The 24,372-nt window shown below is 40.9% G+C and overlaps 1 long non-coding RNA gene across 1 annotated transcript in view; it reads right to left on the reverse strand.

The window, feature by feature from the left end:
* Positions 1–359: 359 nt before the first annotated feature.
* LOC149874563 (uncharacterized) overlaps positions 360–24,372 on the reverse strand; it is a 36,970-nt gene continuing 12,957 nt past the window's right edge. The window contains exons 2-3 of the long non-coding RNA XR_016439954.1: positions 22,125–22,184; positions 360–1,963 (exon numbers count right to left, since the gene is read on the reverse strand). This is a non-coding gene — a long non-coding RNA (uncharacterized LOC149874563). The remainder of the gene's footprint in view (positions 1,964–22,124; positions 22,185–24,372) is intronic.

A 24,372-nucleotide genomic window follows, 5' to 3' on the forward strand; every position in this document is an offset into this window, starting at 1 on the left:
ATACCAAGTAATGATATTGTATCATAGCAACATGTAGGAAACTGGTCTCTTAAATCTATGGAGATAGTAATATCACCTCTTACAGTTAATGCAGAGGACTTACTGGTATGACATCTTGGAATAAGTTTATTTTTAGTTGAAAATAAGGCACCACAATTTGATATGATGTTTTGCTTCAATTTTGCTTGGGGCTTCTTCTAAAAAGTCTGTAAAGTCAATTCTTTTCAATAACCACTGTTGTGTTAAACAATTTTGGCATGGCCTTAGCTCTTGAACTAGCTGTGCTGGAAAAAACTTTTTTTTTCTTTTTTGTGTCAGCCACCAACCCAAACCTGTCATTGTAATAGCATTCAAGAATCTGAATACACTGAGTAAATGTTCCTTGCTATGCAACTTTTAATTTTTTTTAAATTTTAGGACAAACACAAATATGTGTGTGTACATGTAAACCCAAGAACTGAAAAGTTATTTGGTAAAACACCTTCCTTAATTGTTCAATATTCATAAAGACCACAGTGTATGAAATTTCATTTATACCTTTAATGGATGAAAGCTTATTTAAAAAACTCATCTTCCAAACCTAGGCTTGTAGAAAGGAGAAAAATAACTAATGTTCAATGAAAGGTTACAAAAAATATCAAAAATTCAAACATGCAACTAAATTCTGTCTGTAGATTCTTCACATGCATCTTTCAATCTCAGCAGACAGATAGATGTGTAAACAGAATTCAGTGTTGTTTCCAGAAAAATAAATGTCCTTGTTAATAGAGTCTTCATAAAATTACATTGGAATAGATATAAAAGTCATGGACAAGAAATGAGACATGCTCTTTACAAGGTATCACCAAAAATAGCAAAACATTTGTGAGCATTTTTGCTACTGTCATATTAGGTTTACTTCAGAATTCTGTACTATTTTCATATTGTATCAAGGGGTTGTTTTTTGTCTCAAATAGTATGCATCACAGTGCCATCTAGTGTAGGAAAAAAAAGGCTACAAAGATGGGATGAAAATGGACATCAGGACACTAACTAGAAGAATATGAATAAACCATTCACTCCTGACTTAACTGAAATCTACTTCCACCACACAACTTCACTTTTAATTTCAGTAGCTCATCACTAATTATATGCTAAAACTGAAATCAAGGGAAATACTGTCTCTGTCTATTTACCACATATAGAGCTGTAATAAAACTATATACAGTGATATGCTTTATAAAATAAAGTCCTTTATGAAGCATCCGATTACAAAAAAATTCAAACATGAGAGCATAATTAGACAATGGTATCATCAACATCAAAGTAGTTAGAAAGTACAAGTGTAACACACCTCTCAGATATTTAGCAATTCATTATTTGCATATGAAAATTGTTCATATTGCATATGAAAATAATAATCAAGATCCTCAGCTAGTGTAAATCAGCATACTTTTTTAGTCAGATGAGCTGCATACATCACTTTAATCTCCTCAGCTTTCTGGTCAATCTATGAGCATATTCAGATCAGACAATACAAGCAAGGGATGATGTGGGGTGTGAGTGTGGGGAGGGGGTTGTATCAGTGTAGTTTGCACCCCTTCCCCACTGCTCCCCCCTTGATTACTGGATAAACACCCAAAGTTGAAAACCAGTAGCAGTATTTCTGTTCAGACAACAGTGAGAGCTTCAACTGAATTAATGGATCATTAAAAGTTATCATCTTCCTTCTAAACTCTTCATTCCACAAGTGCTAAATGACCCTCTCTCCTTTTTAGTAATTTTAATATTCCACTAATCAAGCTAGCCTTTCTTTTGCAATTCTGCTGTCTGTTAGGGCCCCTCTACATGTGCAGGTAAAGGCGTGATGGGATCTGTGATCCTCACAGTCGTATCTCATGACATGCCACATGTGGGAGGTGGGATTGTGGGCTCCCCCTGCACCAGCAAGAAGCATGTTCCTGAATCTGGCAGCCCCCTCCACCTAAAAAAAAACAAAAAAAAAATGTGTTGCATTATATGGGATGAGGTATCACATGATCTGCACCCATCTTTTCAAAATCCTAGATCCATGAATACAAGCTATCACAGTGAATGAGAGAGATGAGAATAAGTAAGCAGAATGAAGAGAGGCCCAGAATTCCCAGCCAATCACATAATGAGGAGTGACAGTGGAAGAATGAGGGGACAAGCTACCAAGACAACTTCTTGTTTTTGGCCATATGTACACTGAATAAGTGCCCCAGTATTAACTGGAACCATTTTTAGTGGCTGAAACTTGATCTAGCTTACAATGACTGCCAGGGCAGCTATGAGCTGTTTGGCCTTTTCAAGCCTCCCCATCTCCCCTTCCCTTTTTATTCCTTATGTCAATGCTCCCTCTCCCCCAACACACACACACACACACACACACACACACACACACACACACACACACACACACACACACATACGTATTCACCAGCTTCAGGGAGAGGTGGTGCTGTAGGTCTTCATAGCCTGGCTGCTATGGGAGGTTCTCACTACATACCTAATTCCATCAGATTTATGGGTGCTTTGTGTTGATGGTATGATGCAAAGCTATGCAGGGTTTAAGCTGGTCTACAATATCCTTCTACTTTTATTCTGCCCTGCATCTGGGAACCAATGTGGGGCTAAATTGGCCCATTGAATGAATCAGAGAAGCTGCTGGGATGCCTAATTTACAGAAATTAGAGCAGTCCCATTGGGGCAGTCCCTGAAATGCACCTTCCCTGCTGCTAGCTGGTAAAATCTGACTCCCATTAAGAGTAGAAGAAGATGTAGCATCCAAAAAGATATAGCACAGTCTTGCTTGGTCATGCTGAGGGAATCCTCAAGTGTTTCCCTAGGGCAGTTTTAAAGTCACTTTGAAACACTATGCTGGTGCAAAGTGACACCAGCAAGACCAAAGCTACAACACTGAAACCGGGAAAGCGGGGAACAAAAATGCATATGATTCTCTAAACTTTTTCTGTGTTTTCTATCAGTAATAGCAAGAAGGCATAGCTAAATCAGCTATACTGCTACCATTCAAGCAAGTACTGGGGGTATAACATCCATCCTCTAGTCTTGCAATAAGTTACGTTAGACTTGACAAAGGTATAAAACAGCAATGAATCAGCACCAATTCCAATGCCGTTTTGCTATTAGGGCACTAGCCAGGGAGCAAAAGGGGAAAAAAATATAATTTCTTGGAGAAGGGAAAAGAAAATGTGACTTATTTGTTAAACAAATTCATATACAACCCAGAGGGCAAGTCAAATATTGTGGGGGTCAGGATTGACCACAAGATGAACATGAGCCTTTAGTGTGATGCTGAGGCTAGTAAAGCCACCAAAACGCTGGCTTGCATCCATAGATGCTTCTCAAATAAATCCCGGGACATCATTCTCCCATTGTACTCAGCCTGGGTGAGGCTGCAGCTGTTGTACTGCCTCCAGTTTTGGGCTCCACAACTCAAAAAGGTTGTGGAGAAGCTTGAGAGGGTGCAGAGGAGAGCCACATGCATGATCAGAGGTCAGAAAAACAGATCTTATGGTGAGAGGCTGAGAGCAATGGGGCTATTCAGCCTGGAAAAGCACAGGCTCGGGGGTGATCTGGTGGCCAGCTATTAATTTATCGGGGGTGCTCATCAGGATCTGGGGGGAAGTTTCTTCACCACAGCACCCCAAGGGATGACGAGATCGAACAGTCACAAACTCCGCCGCGACCAATTCAGGCTGGACATAAGAAAAAACTTCTTCACTGTCCAAGCCCCCAAGTTTTGGAATAGACTGCCACCCGAGGCGGTTCAAGCACCCACTTTGAATGCCTTCAAAACACATTTGGATGCTATCTTGTTGGGATCCTATGATCCCTGCTGACTTCCTGCCCCTAGGGTGGGGGGCTGGACTCGATGATCCTCCGGGGTCCCTTCCAGCCCAAATGTCTATGAAATCTATGATCTAGCTAGAGAATGCCTTTCCAATCCCGTCTTAGAAGCACAGTACATAATTATCATTTTTGGGGGATTCTGCCTGACTCCTTTTAGCATTGGCTTCAGGGACCCTCTAGATGTGCAGGTGCAGGTGACATGGGGTCTGATGCGCAATCCACATAATCAGCTGATGCGACTCTTAACCACAGGGATGCACGGGGCACCCCCCACAACTGGGAGCTTGCATCAGCAGTGGATTCTCAGCCACAGAGGTGCCTTGAGTGCCCCCACAGCTAGAAGCTTATGCAAGCTGCAGAATCTCATGAGTGTGGATGCCTGGGGTGCCTCTGTGGCTGAGAGCCCATGTCAGCTGTGAATTCCCTTCTCAGGGGAGCCCCAATCTGATGACAGGTCTCCCAGCCACAGCCATATATTCAATTAATGGTGTGACTCCATATTTTGTGGAATAACTTTATGGCTTATTTTTCCTTTTATCATCCCATCAACTGATTGAATGCATGACTGGGTTACAACCTAAGACATGATTAACTGGTTAATCAGGTCTTAGGGCATTTGTAGACAACATGTGATTTCCCATTTATGCCAACGCAACTGCATTTGTGTTTGCACAATTGGGATTTCCTGATGCTCTAAAAAACTTTTTGGTGCATTAAACTAACACTACTTGGGTATGTTTTATTTTGTGGCATTCCCCACTTAGGTTGCCCTACCTATGGATTCATGTAGTTTAAACAATAATCAACTCAAAGACTTGTAATTACTGTCTTTTGATAGGGTGAATTCCTATCAGAATCATAAGGCAGGGCTGGGGGGCGGGGGGGAGGCGGGGAGGGGCTACAGATCAGGAACGAGTGCATGTGTTCCTAGAAATAATCTCCAGGACAATAAAGTTGCATATTGATCTCTGGGTGAGAGAACAAAAGCAAAGCAATTGAGCTCTGCCTGAGAAAGGGTGATAATTGGCATCTTTGAAAAGTAAAAACTTTCCACAAAGCCAGGGCTTTTTAGTGGATGACAAACTGAAGGCTTTTCTGGCAGCCTGACTGAGTGGACAAGCCAGTTTTTCTTTTGTTCAGAAAAGTTCACCAACTTGAACTTTGAGAGGTGATCAGGTGAGAGATGATGCTTTATTCAGTTGGTGGGAACAGGGGGAGGGTGATCTGAACTAGGCTGATATTTGGCTCCCCCTGCTGCAATCTTTAGGGAATGACATATGGGTCTTAAATTGCTGAAAAGCACATGAGGTGCAAACACAAATGCAACGCACCAAATTAACCTGTGTTAAATTTTTTCAAGTGTGGTATATTAATGAGGATTAAATGCTGTGTTGTGTACAAACACCCTTAAGTGTAATGTGTACACTTGGTGTCCCAGGAGTCTACAACAGGGTCACCTTAGAGCAATGCTGAGCGTATGACAATTTGCATTTCCACGGGAGTGGGATTGTACCAGCCCAACAGTGTGAAGGGTATGTTTACCCTGCAGTGACAGCACTTCTTGGCCAGGACTATCTCAGCATGCCCTTACCCCACATTCTCACTAACAATCACTTAAGCACATTAGGGTTATTCTCAGTGGTCACTCTCTAGTATTCCAGTTATTGAAGTATGAGAATGCTCTCACATGACTATTTCCATGTTTGGAATATATCAGCAAGGGTGGGTAGGCAGTTTCCTCAGGGCATCCCTACCACCACATGCCATCACTGTAGGGCAGAAATGTCCTAAGAGTGGCATTGGGTGTATACTTATTGCATCTCTAAGGGAGATATATTATCATATTATAGGGAGTTGGTAGGGCTTGCCTCATATTTGAGCTCACAGGTACAGGAGATGGTGTTGATATATCTTTTGTGTTCCCCCCTTGTTCAGAAGGTGCAACTGATGGCTAACCATTTTACAAGTATGAAAAATAGGAAAACCTTGCATGGATTCCAGGGGCCCTATGAAATAGCTAGATTTTAAGTGGCTGCAAATAATTTCAGTATCAGTGCAACAGATCCTTAGGTTTTCCCTGATAGAGGGCATTCATTGTAGTCAGCAGGGACAAGAAAATGGAGAGCAATATCATTGTTCTAAATAAAAATCTAAATAAGGGTCTTGTGAGACCCCAAGAGCTGCTGCTGAAGCCCTTTTCCCTGAGTTCCTTTTTTACAGGGAGGGTTGATATGTCGACAGGAGTTACAGCTTACTCTCTCTCCCCTCTTTCTCTGGAGTCTGGCATGCAGAGCTGGCTAGTTGCACCCATGACAAGACACTGATTGCCTTCAGAAGTATAAGAAATTATTCTTCCTTCACTATAAATGGATTGCTCTGATGGACACAGTGCCTATGTGAAGCATGATGCATCTCTACACTTTCCCTGGAATGAGAGGCAGTTTTTTCTGCCCCACTGTATCTTTCCTGCAAGCTGTACTCTACAGGAACAATGTAGCCCTAAATACTTCAAGAGTTGACCCAAAAGATGATATTCTAAGCCTGCTGAATTAACTGAGGTAGATTTCTTCCTTACTTAAGGATAATTTCAGGAACTTAGAAGATATAGATAGGTAAAAGAGTTTTTGGAAGCAGCTTTTGCCTTTGATCTATTTAAAATACACCTGAAAGGAAGTTGTGAACCTTTCTTGATTCATTACAAACTTCCATGCTACCAGTCCTGCTTTATCACCTCTTCATGCAAACATTTTAAGTATTCAATGTGATCGGCTCAGGATATTTGTTCAAATCAGACTTGCGTGTTTAAAACAAGATTTCTTTTTTTTTTAAATTCTTTGATGCCAAAGATTGTATTTGACAGAATGAGAACAGATATTAAGAAATGGGGGATGACAAAAAGAAAGATTTATTTTAAGGGAACAAGGTGTTAGTATTTCCAAATGCTACACAAGCACCTGCAAATTGAAGAAAGATATTTCCATCAAATATTACAGATGTGAAATGGTTCAGTGGAGAACTAAAATTTTTTATCCTTGCTGTTGTCAGCTTAAGTGTGACAGCAAGGGCTTTTTTAAAGGTGTAGATCAATTTGAAATGTTTTAGAGAAATAATAGCAAAACAAACATAAAACTGCAAAATTCATCATATGACTGCTTTCTAGGTTAAAAGATTAATCTGAGTAATTAAAAATTAGAAGTTTAAAATTAGTTTAATATTTTGTGTTGATAATTGTTAAATTAGGATTTGTTTGCTCATACAGAAATACTTTTTGTAGTATTAATTTAATTTTGTTTATGAGGTTTCTTCTATTAATATTTTCAATATTTTTTTATTTTCTCCATAATGTCTTGAATGTTGTCATTGGTAAAGGCAATGGCATTATAAAGATAATTTCTAAAGATGGTAAAAAATTGTCAATTTTCACATAAAAAAATTCTGTGTAGACAGGAAATTAGCACTTCAGCGAAACAAAAGGCTACAAATAGTCAGAAACTGACTTTTAAAATATGAATATCAGCCTTTTAATTTTTAATTAAATGTAAATATATTCTGTAAGCCACATTTCCCCATGCATTCACCCCCCATTTTCTGGTCTTCTATATACTTCCCTTATGCCTAAATTCAGCATTTCTAATTTAGAAGCACACATTATCATGCCAGCAAGATTTATCCAGTCTTACTGAGTTTCAGGGGTGCATTTTTGTTCAGATGCATTTTTTCCCAAAGAACTAGAAAACAATATTGCCTGGTCCCAGGAAGCAGAGATGGCATCCTGTTAGCACACTTAGACTGTGGACAGATATTATATTTGTAGTGCGATATATATTCTTGTAGCATTACAAAAAGCAGCTGTCCAGATGTGGACTTCACCTGCAGTGCTTTAAAAATGGCGTAAGTATGACAATAATATCCAAGATGAAACAGGAAGTACATCCATCTACAGCCTCACAGTACTGACTTTTGAGCCTAGAGTCCTCTCATGACCAGCACTGGGGTAGAAATGAGATACACACAGTTCCCAAAAAAATGAATCTGCCCTAAGTTCTCTTCCAGAGAAATAGGAGTTGTGCAGGTTTGCGTAAAATATTTGTCAAAATATTTTGTAACAAAACAGACAGTTTTAAAAGTGGTTTGGCTTTTGGAAAAGTTGCTTGCTACTTTTTGGCAGTCTTGCAGTCATTAAGGACTAGCTCAGTGTGATCCAACCTTTGGTAGGAAGCTAATTGTTTTAAAGTTGCACAATACCTTGCAAACGAAGACTCTTGTGGTCCTTATCAGGCCTTCATTGCTCTGCAACATCTCTGATGAGGCTCAGGAGACAGCCAACATCTCCTATGATGTGATATCCAATTTTTCTATTTTAAGTCACACTCTTTGTTAGGTACCATATACATTCAGGAAGCAGCTGTGTTGTGTTCGCCATCCATCCATAAGAAGGCAAGAATAAAATTACTTGCCGGGTAATAAAGATGAAATCACATGAACTGTGAAGAGACTAAACTTTATTTCCAGTGCCCTGTCACTTGACAAAGATCGGGGTGACACTTCCCACTCTTTAAGAACAACATTAACAGTATACTTTTTTCATAGCACCTGTAAACCCAAGTGTGTTAGAATATTTATATACCAAAAAAAGTCCATAACCACTAGAGCTTACAATTTAACTCCTACTTTCCTGCATGCAAGCTATACATTTGTTTGATTACCTGCTTTTACAGATGAGAGAGATTCAAGATGCAAGGAAGAGCACCTGTTGATTGCCTGAGCAGCAGGATGGGATAGCAACGCCATTGAAAAAGAACACAGATTTTTTTTTCTCCCAAGAGCCAAGTATGTAAGTATGGAATAGTCTATAAAACCAAAGCTGTAAGCTAGTGGTTCCAGTAATATAATATTGCTTTGCTATAATAAAAGCTCTGCACTGTTATAACTTACATCCCCCCACATCTATCTTGCGCTATGTCAAATTTATGTTGCAAGTTCTTGAAGGCAGAGACCTGCCATTTTTACTGCTGTATAAGTAATAAGGCATGACATGACTATACATTAGATTTCTTATTATTTAAGAAAATATAAATTAGTATAATTAGTAACTGTAATTAGTAGTTGTTAAAAGATGAGTCAGAAGTTTCTCTTTAACCTCAAGCATTTATTTCAAAGTCTTGATAATTAACTAATTTATTATAATAAATAAAATGGAGTTTTATGGCATATATTTAAATTGCATAATTATAAATTGAAATATTACTCTTATGCTACATAATAATACACTGTCAACATTTCTTATGCCCATGCCATTGGCCAATTAGAGTTATTATGCTGTTTTACAACATATGTGAAAACCTTAGCTTTTTGCTACCAACTTAGAACCCCTAGTGCATCAATGCAATATTTGTGTTATAATGGGCTAGATTATGACCCAGCACAAGAGGAGTAGGCAGACACTTACAGATGCAGCAATAAATAATTGATTATAAGATAGAGGCTGATAAATTAAGGAAAGGGATATTATGGTTGTTTGCCAAAACAGTGGACTGAACTCGAAGACCTAGGACAGGGGTCGGCTACCCTTGGCATGTGTGCCAGAGTGTGGCAAGTGAAGGCATTTTGCTTGGCACACGTACCTTTGGGCAGACAGTGGGGAAGGGGAGAGGGCTGTACTACCACAAGGATCAGATCCCTTGCCATTCCCCCACTGCCTGGGGGCTTGCATGCACCCACCACCAGCAACAAGCTGGTCTGGGGCTCCAGTCCACAGACCTCTGTGCATCTGCTTGCAGCCTCCCTGCCACCTGGTGTGAGCAGTCCAGGCTCTCTGGTGGGGGGGCAGAGGTCTGCCAAGATCCTAGGCCAGCTGTATCAGGTAGTCAGAAGACTGCAAGCAGCTGCACTGGGGCCTGTGAAGCCTGGCTTATTGCTGGTAGCAGGTGTGTGCACACCTCCAGGTGCATGCAGGGAAGGGGCTGAGGCTCCGCTGCTACTACCCTCATGGCTCCCCCACCATCCGCCCTGGCACACCAACATCTTACAAGTTGAAGTTGGGGTGTTTTTGGCACTGTGCTCAAAAACGTTACTGACCTCTGACCTAGAAGGTCCTATATCTTGATTCTCAGTCTGACAAAGAATTCATTATCTACATCTCAAATTCCTCATCACTGAATTGTAGTTTAGGTTTTTTAATTTGATTTCAGAATTCTGAAAGGGAAGTCAATATCTTAAAGTTTACTACTGGTGCTGTTACAAGATACGGACCACATATCTGGCATTTATTCAATGCATCATCGTACAAGCCATGTTTTTTATGGAAATTATGGGTTTATTAACTCCATTTAGAAATAGAAATCCTATAGAGGGTGAAATCACGGCCTATGGCAAGTAATGTCAGGATTTCATTTAAACAGATTACTAAATCACATAAAGGTCACAAGGGGAATATGTAGCAGAGCAAATGTAGCAGAGCCAAGATTTCCCTAATCAGCCCAGTGCCATAAGCATAAGACCTACATACCTAGTACATAGCTTACTTGACCTGTGGGAGTGATCATCCTTGACCCTAAGGGATCACTATTGCTGTGGATAGCTAATAAGTATTGTACTAAAAAGAGGGGACCTGATCCTGGGAATATTTTACAATACAGATTTGATAAATAAGTTGTGCTAACAATTTAGAGAAATACAAGGATTACAGTAAAGAAATGGGTACATAGGTCTCAATTGCCTTCCTTTTATTTCAGGGAGAATTGAATCATCTTGGATTGGAGTGAATAGGATAAACTAAAAGAAAACAATAGACTACACCAACAGCAACTCAGTAGCAAAGCTAGCAGAAACAAGAGGATTTGAGCAGAGGTATTAGAGGATTCCCAAGCACCCTGGATGGCAGCAGCACATGGGACAGCATCAACATGAGACAGAATCATTGACCGCACTCTTGGTGGCATGGCAGTGGTGAATCCAGCAGTACAGCTGCTTTTATTTTTATGCTCTATCCCCAAAGGTTTGCACCTAGGATAACCTTGGTCACCTTCTCACTCCTTCACTACCCTATTGGTTTTGAGAGAGAGAAACATGAAAAAAGTGCATAGTGATTAATGTCACGTCCGATGAGAATAATATGAGGAAGGCCACAAAACCATTACTGAGAGAAGGATGGCACATCCAGGAAAAATGAATAGGCAGCTCATAGGTACAAGGTAGGAAATAGGCAGAAACAAGTGCTGAACTGTAAGCAGGAGCAGAGTTGTGCAGCTGCTTGAAAGCAAGGAAAGGAAGTTTTAAATGAGGATAAATGCCTGAAGCTAGGCCAGTTAAAGGGCTGAGTGTTTTATTTTAAACTATAGTCAAGACAAACAAGAACCTATTTTACAGCATTCAGGACTGTGATATAGGTTTCTACTTTGTCGCTTCATTAATGCAGCTGTGTAAAGATAATTGAGAGAAGTATACTAGATTTTTCATCAACAAGCAATAAAATGTGATAAATACGCTACATGGAATGGCAAATGTTAGAATTAATAAGCTGAAATGTTGACGAATTACTGTTTATATACTTGACATGTAATAATTGGTTCATTTATCATCTAAATCTGGAGAACTTAAATAGCAAGCATTTATAATTAATTTTCTCCCTCTGCAAACTGCAATTCATTCCACACTCAAAGGAGTCGGTATTAATTTCTTTTCTATCAGCCACAGGCCATAAGTTAATGTATTAAAAAAAATCAGAACATTTAAAATAACAGTCTAATTAAATTATTTCCTCTACTGTTCGAGAAAAATGCATGATTCTTCTGAAGATAATCAGTCACCACAGTAAACACCATTTAGTACTCTTCACAAAGCTGGCTCTACCCACTGGCAATCTTAAACTGTCAAGATGAAGAATTGACTTTAGTACACAGATGTAGGATATTGACTTGAGTCTCATTAGCAACTTTAAATGAGAATGACAATGGGAGTTCATTAAACAATAATGTTTCACTATATTAAATTTTCTTTATTGTGTGAAGTAATATGCTGCATATAAGGGATGACAAAATGTATACCTTTGGTTCATCCTTGTGGATCAGTCAGCTAGAAGATACCTTGGCCTTTCAGTCTGTGTAAAAGTAAACTACAGATAACAGTAACAAGCTATTTTTGATCTTGACTTATGAGGAGAGGCTGAGGGAACTACGCTAATTTAGTCTGCTGAAGAGATGACATAGAAGGGATTTGATAGCAGCCTTTAGCTACCTGAAGGGTGGTTACAAAGATGACAGAGGTAGACTGTTGTCAGTGGTGGCAGATGACAGAACAAGGAGCAATAGCCTTAAGTTGCAGCAAGGTTGAATATTAGGAAAAACTCTCTCATGAAGAGGGCCGTAAAGCAATGGAATAGGTTACCTAGAGAGGTGGTAGAATTTCCATGCTTGGAAGTTTTTAAGGCTTGGCTCAACAAAGCCCTGGCTGGACTAATCTAGTTGGGATGCTTCTGCTTTGAGCAGGGGGTTGGACTAGATGACTTCCTGAGGTCCCTCCCAACCCTAATTTTCTATGATTTTATTATCTTTGCTAATGACTGATTTTTCATGGATCATGATAACTTAGATGAGGCTGTAGAATAGATATTGCATTTAGGTCCTTTGTGACAAATCCCTAACTTGATGTTGTCTTGTGAAAATCAGTGACTGGTATACAGGGACAGACCTGGACCTGAGGAAGATGATATTATACTTCTAAACTTAGAAAAGGATAAACCCAATTTTAGAGGAAATCAGCTGAAAGAATGAAAAATTTCTAGTGGCCTTGGTCAGAAGTTAAATGAGTTTTGCTCATCTCATTAAGCATTTCCTCTGTTTTCCTATGTGGTAAAATGGAGGAGGACAAGTCAGAATAACAGGACTCATACTTACATAGATCTAGTAATCTACAAACACCTGGATAGGTGTAGCAGATGCAGCTTATGTAAATAATCTGAAAGAGAAAACTGGGAGGTGTGTGTGTTGCGGGGAAGGAGATCAATTTCAGACCCATACACATAGCCACATGTAATCAAGTACTCAAGCTGTGGGTAGGAACACTGAATTTCCTGCAATGTAGTTTGTGATAGGCGTTTTAGTCCACAGATATTTATGAACTGTTACAATTGAAACTAACTGAGTTAGCTTTGCAGCTATTACATACTCATCAAAATAAATATAATTAAAGTCTATCAAACCACCAAGAAACAAAGTACACGGAATTAGATTTTCACCTCATTATATTGTAGATAATAACATGTTAATGAATTTTCCTTCATTTATATACCAACAGGATTTTTTAATAAAACACAGATGACGTTATATTATTTTACTGTATAGAATCATCTTCCTCATATGAGTCTACTGCTAATTTAATTTTCATTTACATTAAGCCCTGCTGTAATTTTGAAACTTATAACTTTGTGACAAGTACTCCTAAAACCAGGATCCAACATCTTATGTTATGCAGAAGTGACAGCAAATGCTCCTGTTTTCCAGCCCCATCACATACACACACCGCATCTGCGAGAGACGCAGACTGCGCAGTAGCTGATACTACTGTGCAGCAGTATTGCGTAGCAAAAACCGTGACGTGCAGTCATGAAAAAGGTGTTCATTGGCTCTACTGCACAGTAACTCAGGTTACTAAGTATTCATTTAGTACTTGCTTATACAAGTGTTAAATGAATGTGCAGTAACAACTGTGCAGCAGTGTCTTATGTAGATGTGGCCACAGATTCACATACTCAGTCAGCTAGTTCTATATTCATTAGGTAATTAGAATTGATGGACTATTTAATATACCTTTCTTTTTTACATTCTTTTAGTTCTCATTACCACAGCGTACTAATGAGGCTAAAAACTTAGAAAAAGGAAGTAAGCCCTCATACTTTGGAGTATAAGTCAACCTCTAACTTACTACAGTTAGAAAGGAAATCTATTGTCACATTTCCCACTTTGGGGATTCTTGCATCTTCCCATGAATTGTGAACACTGTATAAGAGAAAGAAATGATTAAAAGAAACATTTATGCCACATTGTCATTTGTTATGGCTTTTTGTGTTAAAGGAAAACCTGAACCATAAACTGCTCCCAAAACTACATTTTACATTGAATGCCAAAATACAGAAAATGCGATATCTTCCAGGTTTCAGGAATGTAGGTTGTAGCCATATTGGTCTAAGGACATAAGTGGACAAGGTTCTTTGGGTAAGTCCAATATCTTTTATTAGACCAACTCAAATAGTTGGAAAAATTCTTCTTAGCAAGCTTGGAGGCATAAAAACCTTTCATCAGGCTGAGGAAGCATCTGCAGATGGTTACTGGGAAGAGAATTGGAACACAAGGCTGCCCCCCCATTGTTTAAATCCATCTTGTGCGCTCCCCTGACCCCATAAATCCTGCATTCCTTTCTGCATAACGATGCATTTTCAACAACTTTGCTTTTAGCCTAGTGATTAGGAAATATGGGTTGGAACCCTCTTAACCCTGGGAAGAGCATGGAACTCATGGGCACATCCCCACAAGTGGAAACACCCCTGCACGCACAGTCTTGCACCAGCAAGTTGCCCTGGGTGAGGGAGGGGAGGCTGGGGCAGCACCAAGGCTCCAGTAGTGCCAATGCAGGTGCACAGAGCCTGGTTGGCAGCTGGAGTAAGACTCCAGCTGGCCAGGCTGTTTTCAGGTGATGCATGCTGCAGTCTTAAGCACCGTTTCACTTTTATCCGACGCAGATTTTTTTGACACTAGGATCTTCCAGTGCCAGCCCTCCCCCCGCCCCCAGTGCTGCAAGTTAGCATCATGGTGAATGCCTGCATGTGTGGTGTGTGTGGTCTGCAGTGCCACAGATGGGCCTGTGGCATTGCAAACCACATGTGTCCTCTGGATATGCCCCATATTCCTATTTCATGAGAAAGTGCTTTAATCGCAAAATTATTGTAGATTAGGGTTGTCCAGATGGGAGCCTTCAGGCCACATGTGGCCTATTAGCAGCTAGAACATGGCCTATAGGTCTTTGCAGCCACCTCTCCCACAACCCTACAGGGGCCAAGCTGGGTGGGGGACCATACCACTGGCACTACTTGCACATTGGGGAGGTACGCAGTAGGCCATGAATCACCAATATGGCCTGCACAGCAGAGAGAGAAAGATTTTTAAGGGCCTGTCCCTACAATGTGTGGCTGGTGTGCAGTCTAACACCTGAACATGGTGAAGTTGGATGGAAGAAGATATTGGATGGCAGCACCACCTGCTCCATCATTGTTTCAAGAAAAGAAAGACTGTCCACCTAGGGCAGTTATCCTCTCAAGGCATGGCTTAGAAGTATAAGTCCCAGATGGGTTTTTAATTCAAGGCTGTGGAGAAAGACAAAGCTTTTATCTTTGTCTATTTTATTGGCTTGCATAGAAATTCCCACAGCTCAGTGTGCCAACTGTTGAGAATTTCCACAGTACCTAACTCCCCATGAATTGATAAGATACCCAAATCACAACATAAGGTTGTTCTGAGAGTCAGAAATTGCAGAGATGGGTGTGACAAACCTTAGTTTTGCCACAGCTAAATCCTTCTGTGGATCTTGCCCTAGATAATTAATCTCATCACTCAATTGATAGGTTAAGAGCGTTAAGGGAGTTATAATAGTATAAAACCATGAAAATCAGAAAGCAACAGGGAAAGGGACAGTCTGAATCTATTTTTGTAGCAAGTACTGATAAAGAGCCTGTAATTGACACAGTTACATACACTGCCACATTATGTAATTACTGTGTTCTTACTGTATATTCCTGATTCATTAGAAATAATTAATAATGGTATATATTAGGAAGCTTTAGGATGTACACCTTTGTTTTATATTTTTAAATTAAATATTCAGGCACAGCAGTTACAAAAGGAGGTTTGTTAGTTTCAGACTTCCTAGTGATTATTTTAATCAATGTAGAAATATTCATCATCAGGGGTAACCACTTCCAATAGTGTAACTAGCACTGAGCAATCAGGACATGACCATAAGGCACCAACTTAAAGGGGTTGCCAGTACCAAGAGTCAAGGTGGCACTACTATTAGGGGAGGTGCTGCTGAATTTAGTGCTGAGATACGTTGGGCAGTATTCAGTGGCATCTTGCATGTTGGCAGGTGGAGGAGGGGAAGAGGAAAAAGGGCTGCTCTGGTTTGTGCCCATGGTTCAAATCTTATTAGGTACTCTAGTGATTATTACAGACATGTAAAGTCACTGCTAGCAAGCTGTGGAACATTTATAAAGGGGCATTAGAAAAAACTCTGCATGATAGAGAAAAAATATATATAGTCAAAATAGAATAGGTCAGGAAATAGCTTTGCTGTTGTACAAAAAAATTTCAATTTAAAAAAAAAAATATTCTTTTTCCACACCAGGAACAAACTGAGGCTTCTGATGTTTTTCGTCAGAGGAAGAGAATTCCCCAAACCAGAGTACCCTGACACTTAATGCTAAGGACACTCATCAGTAATGATGGAGACCCTGTTTCAAGTCCAAGTTCCATGGCTTCCTCTACATGTTGCAGGTATCATGTGATTATTTGGTCAACTGTGCAATTACCTTAAGGCCAGCTACACATGAAAAATAGCTATCATGTCATGAAAAACTCCAACCAGCTATGAAGTTAGACCTTGCACATGTGTACTACCTTTAGAGCTGGTTGCTAAAAAGTTTTAATTTTCAAGTATAGCAGGGGCTCCCAGCTGCAGGGGTGCACCATGTCCAGTCAGGGTTGGGAGTCCCACAACTAGAGGGACTATAAGCCCCAGCAGCTGCTGACTCTGGTTCCCAGCAGCACAGGGACCCAGCATCCTGCAGCTGTGGAAGGTGGATCCTGGCAGCCAGGGGACATAGCTGCCCCAGGGATGTATAAATCCCTGGGCCTCAGGGTTCACATCATGTTCCCCCTGCACTAGCAATAAAGGCAAAGTGGGATCTAATGAGAGATCCTGCAATCATGCCTCCTGCTATACACATTTGCCATGCCCATGCACATGATCTCCTATCATGCCTTTACCTGCATATGTAGAAGGGGCCCAAATGAGATAGAGTTAATTTCCTGGTGTGTCTTATACCCCACCCTTTATCAGCAAATCACTACCCATTCTGGAGTGGGTCTTTTGAATCCTCTGATAAGAATTTCTACCCTGAGTCCAAGAAAGTTTTAATCAAAACTGGTATTTTTCTGAAAAAAGTTGTGGAGTTGACAAATGGGTTTTATCTGACTTTGAAAACTAAAAATGGGCCTAAACCATTGACTGGAATGTCCTTTGATGTTTGAAAGTGTTTGAAATTCAAACTCAAATCAGGAGCCAAGTTGTGCAGTAGCAGTCTGTAACCAATCGCAACAAGTAAAAATAAGGAAGCCTAAGGGAACAGAACTTCAGTACCCAAGTTGGTTCTAAAATTCCAATCTGCAAACATTACTCAATTCTCTTCTGTAAGCCTCATCACAATGCAGAATTTTAATATAGCCCGGAAGGGCAGGGTTACAGTAGAGATCCTTTGATCTTCTTACCTTAGCCAAGTACAGACAGTCAAAAAGCCTGAGGCTGAATTGATTCAATCTTTCCAAGTTAGACTAAGCTGCGTAGATTGAACTGATAAGCAAGTGAGCAGACCTTCACTTCTGATTCCAGAAATGCAGCCACATTCCTGCAGTGGCCCAGGCCAGAAGCCAAGGGGCGCTAGAGCATGCCTCCCTGCTCAGCTGGAGCAGACAGCTTGGGCCAAGTTTAGCCCACCCACCCTGTGAAGGAGGCTTTGCAGGGGAAATGCAAAGCATCCTGGGATGCTGGGGGACTGTGATTTAACTTAAATCTAAAGAGGATCTGGAACAGAAGTTCAATAAAACTGGATTTAACCTACATCAGTTAAATCTGGTACTACATCCATGCAGGTTTATCTTAAACTAATTCTGACCATTTTGAAAATGGTTTAGGTGCACTGAACTTAGGTCATGTTATGTATTTGAATGAGTTTCTGATCACTTTTACTGCTTTATGTATTATTTCTGTCCCTAGCCTAGCTCTTGGGACTCAGTTACAGAGTAGTTTCTCAATGCAGCAACAAGTCAGAACAATAAGCTATATATTACATTACTAATAGCTGTGCCCTGGCTATGATCTCCCAGAGGCAACAGAAGACCAAAAATTTTGTAGGGTGGTTGAGAGTCTCCCTCATGGGATTGAGTTATTGAAATTAAGACTATATTTAATGAATAAGAACGGTTTCTTTAGAAGTTCTAGTGCCCCAAGACAGTGAGAAAATACAAAGATAAGTTGTTTAAAAATACATTCAGTTGCTTCCTTATTGCAACTCCTAATATGTTAGATTAACTGAATAAAATACAAGATTCAGCAACATTACTGCATGTTTGTCAGTTCTCAGTTTTCACTTCTTTAGCATTTACTTCCTTCACCATCTCTCTTGCACATTTTTGTTCTCATTTACTTCCAGGTTTTTGTTTCTTCCCAGCTTGAGTGTAGTCTCTCTTGTGTTGTATTCGCTTGTGTTTATCTTCCATCTTCTCATCATTCCTACACTCTCCATTCATGCAGTGGTACATGTTTTTCCATTCATTACCCTGTGATCACTATTCCTTCCCCCAGTATCTCTTCCCATGAAGCACAATCATTTTTCCTTCCCCTCAAATAATATTCTTTTTGCTGCTGATTTTCCGCTCTTCCTCCAACACCCACCATATCAGCTTCTTCTCCCTCCCCTTCGCCTTTTTTGGTTAATTCGATTTTTTGTTTGCTTATTTGTTTTCCCATGTAGAATGGACAAATAAGAAATCTGCTGATTAATGCAACTTCTAAGAAAGGGTTAATTTATAAAAGCCAGCTCTCAGCAGTTGCTAGGTAACAGACTGCACTACATTATCACCAGTCATTGATAACAGGTTTAATTTACTATCCATACTTAACTGTTTAGCTGTAGCTCTGACTACTGATCCAAACTAATTCTAGCCTAGCTAATATTTACATTCTGGTCCTTTTGTGCCCCCAAATAGCCTTTGTAGTTTTCTTTCCAATCCAGTTCTATACCACTAAATGCAAATGATTCTGTATTAAATTAATATAAAATCAGCCATGTTATATAGAAAGAAGGGCTCTGTGAAACAGCAGCATATGCTACCCAAACAGTATTCCACTTTGACATCTCAACAGAACAGCGTTTCATTTAGTTTCAAAAGCACTGTTCCCTTCCGTTTTTGCTGAAATGGTTTTGCCATTTTGGCCATAGGCTATAACAGTGAAGTATGAAACAACCTATAACTTTGTCATTTCTTTCCCGATTCCAATGAAACTTGCAGGGATGGTAGCCCTTTCAGAGGGCATTAAGCCTGCCAGGTTTCAAGGAGGTAGGTGCAGGGGTTTCTAGAAAACTGCACCTCAAGCTACTGACAAGCAGGAGCAGCATCCTGTGATCCGGCAGGCGGATCAGGGCGGAAGGAGTCTGGCAGAGCCCCTGCAGCCCTCCCAGGGGTGCAAGTCAGCCTCTTGTCTGCCTGCTGGATCACAGGAGGCTGCTCCTGCTACCTGGGACCCAGTGCTGAGAAACTAAGCCCAGCTAGGGGAAGCACCTTCCACCACCGGGCTGTTCCCAGTGGTTCACAGCATGGGGAAACTCAGCACAGCTGGGGGATGTGCCTCCCTCAGTCGGGCTCCAGCCACAGTGCAGTGAAACTCAGCCTGGCTGGGGATGGAACATCCCTCAGCCAGGCTGGGTTTTGCCACTCTGGGGACAGAGCCCGGTGGCGGGAGATGCTTTCCCCCACCAAGCTCAGTTCTCAGTGGCGCTCAGCCCTGGGGAACTCAGCCCAGGTGAGGGAAGCCTCCTGCCACCAGGCTCAGCTCCCAGCGGCTGGCAGCCCTAGTTGGAACTCAGCCCAGTGGTGGGAGGCAGAGCGCCATGCCGGCTCTGCCCGCCTTCCACCACCAGGCTGAGCTCCATGGGGCTGGTGGAGCCGATCAGAGCACAGCTTGGCATCTGGAGGCAGGCAGATCTGGCTGCGCTCTGATAGGCTCTGCCAGCCCCAGGGAGCGCAGCCTGGCAGCAGGAGGCTGCCACATGGGGCTGAGCCACATGGGGCTGTAAAGCTGCTTGGAGCACATCCGTGGCTCTCCCCTGCCTCCCTCCACCTGGCTGCTGCTTTGAAATATTTCAAAACATTTCGAGTTTCAACTTGCCTCATTTTATTATTATTTTGAGGCTGTTTTGAAGCCCTGCATTTCATTTCGATTTTTAAAAGGAAAAACCACACCTTGAAGCTATTATTTCTTTTTTAATTCCCGCCCCCCCCCTTTTTTTTTTTTTTTAATACCAAGTGCTCTGTGTTTAAGGCAAGGATTGGGCCCACTAAGTCTTCTAAGGAATAATATAAAAACACATCATCCATTTTCAATATGTTAAGACACAGTGGTGATAATACAACTGTTTCTAATCTAGATACATGCTGTTATTATTGAAAGCAAAGACTATAGTCTGATGAAAGAGTAGCGTGGCCTCATTAAAGTAAACCTCTTACATTTCTCTCAATACTTCATCCCTCAAAGTATACGAGTTATTGTTAGAAAACCCCAGAACAGTGTTATTATGTTCTTTTATATTTAATAATCAGAGCTTAAAGATGCATAAAAGCTTCCTTGCTCAGACAAGCTAAGAATCAAAATGCATCAAATGCATTAAAATAGAAGGCTTTCTTTCCTCACCATTTCAAACGTATCATCTCTCTCTGTCTTAATATCAATACACTAGTATTATTGTTATTTCTAAATTAAAACATGCCTCAAATTCTTCTACTTTGACAGTTTCTTCTCAGCTTCATGGAAAAGCCTCAGTCCTTTAAGTTCATATTCTTTATAAACTACATTCAATATATTTGTCCATAAATCTATAGTATGTAAAAACTTCCAAGGTGATTTGGGTGCTTAACTATAAGTAGGGACCTACTTAAATCATAGTGGAAGTTCATGGTACAGTTGTGCCTTTAATCTCACTCTTTTTGCAATGCTCCTGTCCCTCCCCACAACTTCTGAGTGGCCAGGGGCAAATACTGATGCGGTTTTTGCCCCTCAGCCATAATCCAAAATTCTTATATCTAGTAATATTAACATCTCTTCTTCTTGACTGCAAAAATCTAATGGCCATATTTGTAAAGTGAATACTTTGGGGTATAAGGTCAACATATCCTGTATTACCCAGCAAATTATTACTACTCAACTAAATATTACTTAGGCAATTCAATATTTTCCCCAGAAATAGTGCATTTTCCCAAGTAGTTTTTAGAAATGACAACATTGTGTTGTTTCTTTGGGATGAACAGGTATAAGAATCAAAGAAGGAAGGTAAACAGATCCAAACTAATTACAAATTAGAGATTCATCAGGAAACTGAAGTTACAGTCTTGTGATCTAATCCATACGAAATGTGTAGGGGCTATGGGGGGCATATGCCCCCTGACAGCACTGATCCCCCCAACAGCAAGTACTCTGGCTGGTAGGGGGGCACAGAGGATGCTTGTGTCCCCCCTAAAATTGGCTCTACCAACAGAACGTTGGGAGTGGAAGTGCCGGTGCACTGAGTGACCGGGGAACCACCCACACCAGTCACCAGGTGGCTTCTGGGAGACCCGCCCCCCTCCCCACTTTCCCCAGTCACTGGCTGGCCACTGGGCCCCAGCCCCCCGGTTATGCCTCCCCAGACTCGGGACGCACCAGTCAGCCATGAACTAATCAGATGTTAAGTAAAATTAGACATTAATGCACAGAATAAACAGTTATTCTTAGTAGCATGTTTCTTTAAAGACACAACTGGCAAGGGACATAAAAGGCAATAAAAAGCATTCTACAAATGTCAAAAGTACGAGGGAGACCAGAAAAACTACAGGTCCCTTACTGAATACAACGTAGTTACAGATAATACAAAGAAGACTGAAGTATTTAATGTTTTACTTTAGCTACCAGACAATGAATGTAGCTGGCAGCAAAGACTGGGGAGACAAATAGCTTAGAGTAGTAAAAGAACATGTTAGGGATAACTTAAAGAAGATACTTTAAAGTTAGCTGGTTTGGATGGGATACATCCCAGGGTACCGAAAGAATTAGCTGAGCCGTAGCTTTCCTTTTTGAGAGTTCGTGGAGGTCCTGGATGATTGGAAAAGGGCAAACAGTGCCTGTTTTTGAAGGAAGAAAAGAAGGAAGATGCAAGGAACTAAAAACCACCCTACCTGAGCTCTACACATTGAAAGATCATGCAGCAGGTCCTCAAGGAATCTATTGCGAAATACCTGGAAGAAAACAAAGTGATCAGGAACAGCCAGCATGGAGTCACTAAGAGCAAGTCATACTGGACCAACCCAATTTCTTTCCATGATAAGGGGACTCCAGTGGATGTAATATACCTTGACTTTAGCAAGGCTTTTCATTCTGCCTTTCATGACATTCATTAATGAGCTAATAAAATATGGTACTTTCTTCTAGTCTGTAAGGGATAAATAACTGGTTGGATCATCGTACTCAATGAGTGGTCAGCAATGGCTCAGTGTCTTGTTGGAAAGAGCCATCATCCAAATTATTAATAAAGATGTTGAAAAGTACTGGACCAAGCACCAACCCCTGCCCACTTCTCACCAGGATGACACAGATCCATTCACTATGACTCGCTGGGTCCTGTCCTTCAGCCAGTTTCTCACCCACCTGACTGTCTCAGAGTTAAACTTACAATTTTTATGAGGACATCGTGGGATACTAGATCAAAGGCCTTTTGGAAGTCAATGTCTACTATACAAGGTCTACACAAGGACATGCTCTCTCATGTCCAGGTGGTGAATTACCTGGGCATAGAAGGAGCTGAGGTTGGTAAGGCAAGACCTGCCCACAATGAAGCCATGCTGGCTGTTATTCAGAATCTTACCTTCTGCAAGCTTAAATTGCAGAGACTCCTTGATGAACTTTTGTAGGATTTTCCCTAGGATGAAAGTTAGGATGAATGGCTTATAGTTACCCAGGTCCTCCTTCCTGCTCTGCTTGTAGATGGCCACAACACTGGCCCTCTGCCAGTCCTCAGGGACTAGTAGTTCCACAATGACTTTGGCCAGCTTCTTCAGCGCTCTTGGATGAAGATCATCTGGTCCCACTGACTTGTATGTCTAATTTTTTTTTTTTTTAATTGGTCATACACCAATTCTACAGCAATAGTAGGAAGGCAATTATTCCTACCATGCTTATCCTCTAGTCTACCTGGCATAGTTTTCCCCTTGGTCCGGTGAAAGAGCAAGATGAAGTAGTCGTTTAGGAGTTCAGCTTTCTCCTGGATACCAGTAACCAGCTCTCCTGAGTTGTGAGCAATGGCCCACACTCCCATTTATTTTCCTCTTGTTCCCTACGTGCCTGAAGCATAAGCTTTAAAACTTGACTTTTGGTCCATTTATTAACTGGGAGAAGTGCAGTTATTGAGGTTGCATTACTTCAGTCTGAAACTTCCAGTACTGGTACATATGTCAATAAGGTTGTAAAACAGTGGCACTTAATTGTCTACAATTATTTATTTAAATTTTGGTCAAGACAATTTGGGCCGAAGCAGGTATCACTGAAAGGAATGGGACTTTTCTACTGGGAAAAAAAAAACCGCAGCAAAGTTCTAGATGCGTCTAGAAAACACTATATTCATGGTGGAAAATTTCTGCAACATGATGAACAACAACATAATAAAAAGTGATCCTGACTGGTTATGTGAGAGAGGCAGACAACTATTGTTTAGGGTTCTTTTTGTTAAGTAATCTTCTACAATACAAATACCACCAAACCAAAAGAATTCTAACAACAGTGTGAGCACAAAATGGATCAAGAAATTGAAAAAAAAAGGTCACTAGAGATCCTGGTTTTCTATGTTTAAAAATTGCAATTTCTCCGATAGCACCCCCCCAATAATTTCTCTGATTAACAACCCAAAATCCGTGATTAAAATGAAATCTGATTATATCTATATCAATTGAACACAGTGCTTCATTCATACATTTACAGTTTTAAAGCAATTTGGAAGCCTACCAGTGCCTCAATCACTATACTAAAATAAATTTTAAAGTACCTATAAATTTTGGTATTTGATTTATCATGGGGAAAAAAACAAAAACTAAACAAAAAACACAGAGCTCCCTGTGCCCTCTTAGTTCACCAAGACACAGGTCCAGGCCCCTCATGCCCTGGAGAGGTGCCCCCTGTCCACCTAGTAGGAGCAAGAGGCACAACTCTGCACCATCACCCCCACTGCTGCCATGTGTGGGGCTCGCAGTGCAAGGAGCTTCCCCACCTGGCCCAACTCTGCCCTGCTATACTAGATCCCACTTGCTGCACTGTGGAGGCCCTTGGGGGTGGGCAGCAGGGTGGGAAATCCGAGCCCACAGAGGATAGCCCACACCACAGAGGGCAGCCTACATAGATCTGGGAGGCATATGTCCCCCACTATCCCCCCAGCAG

The sequence above is a fragment of the Crocodylus siamensis genome, chromosome 1, assembly GCF_052110815.1.
Source record: "Crocodylus siamensis isolate JL-2025a chromosome 1, ASM5211081v1, whole genome shotgun sequence".
Lineage (NCBI taxonomy): Eukaryota > Metazoa > Chordata > Crocodylia > Crocodylidae > Crocodylus > Crocodylus siamensis.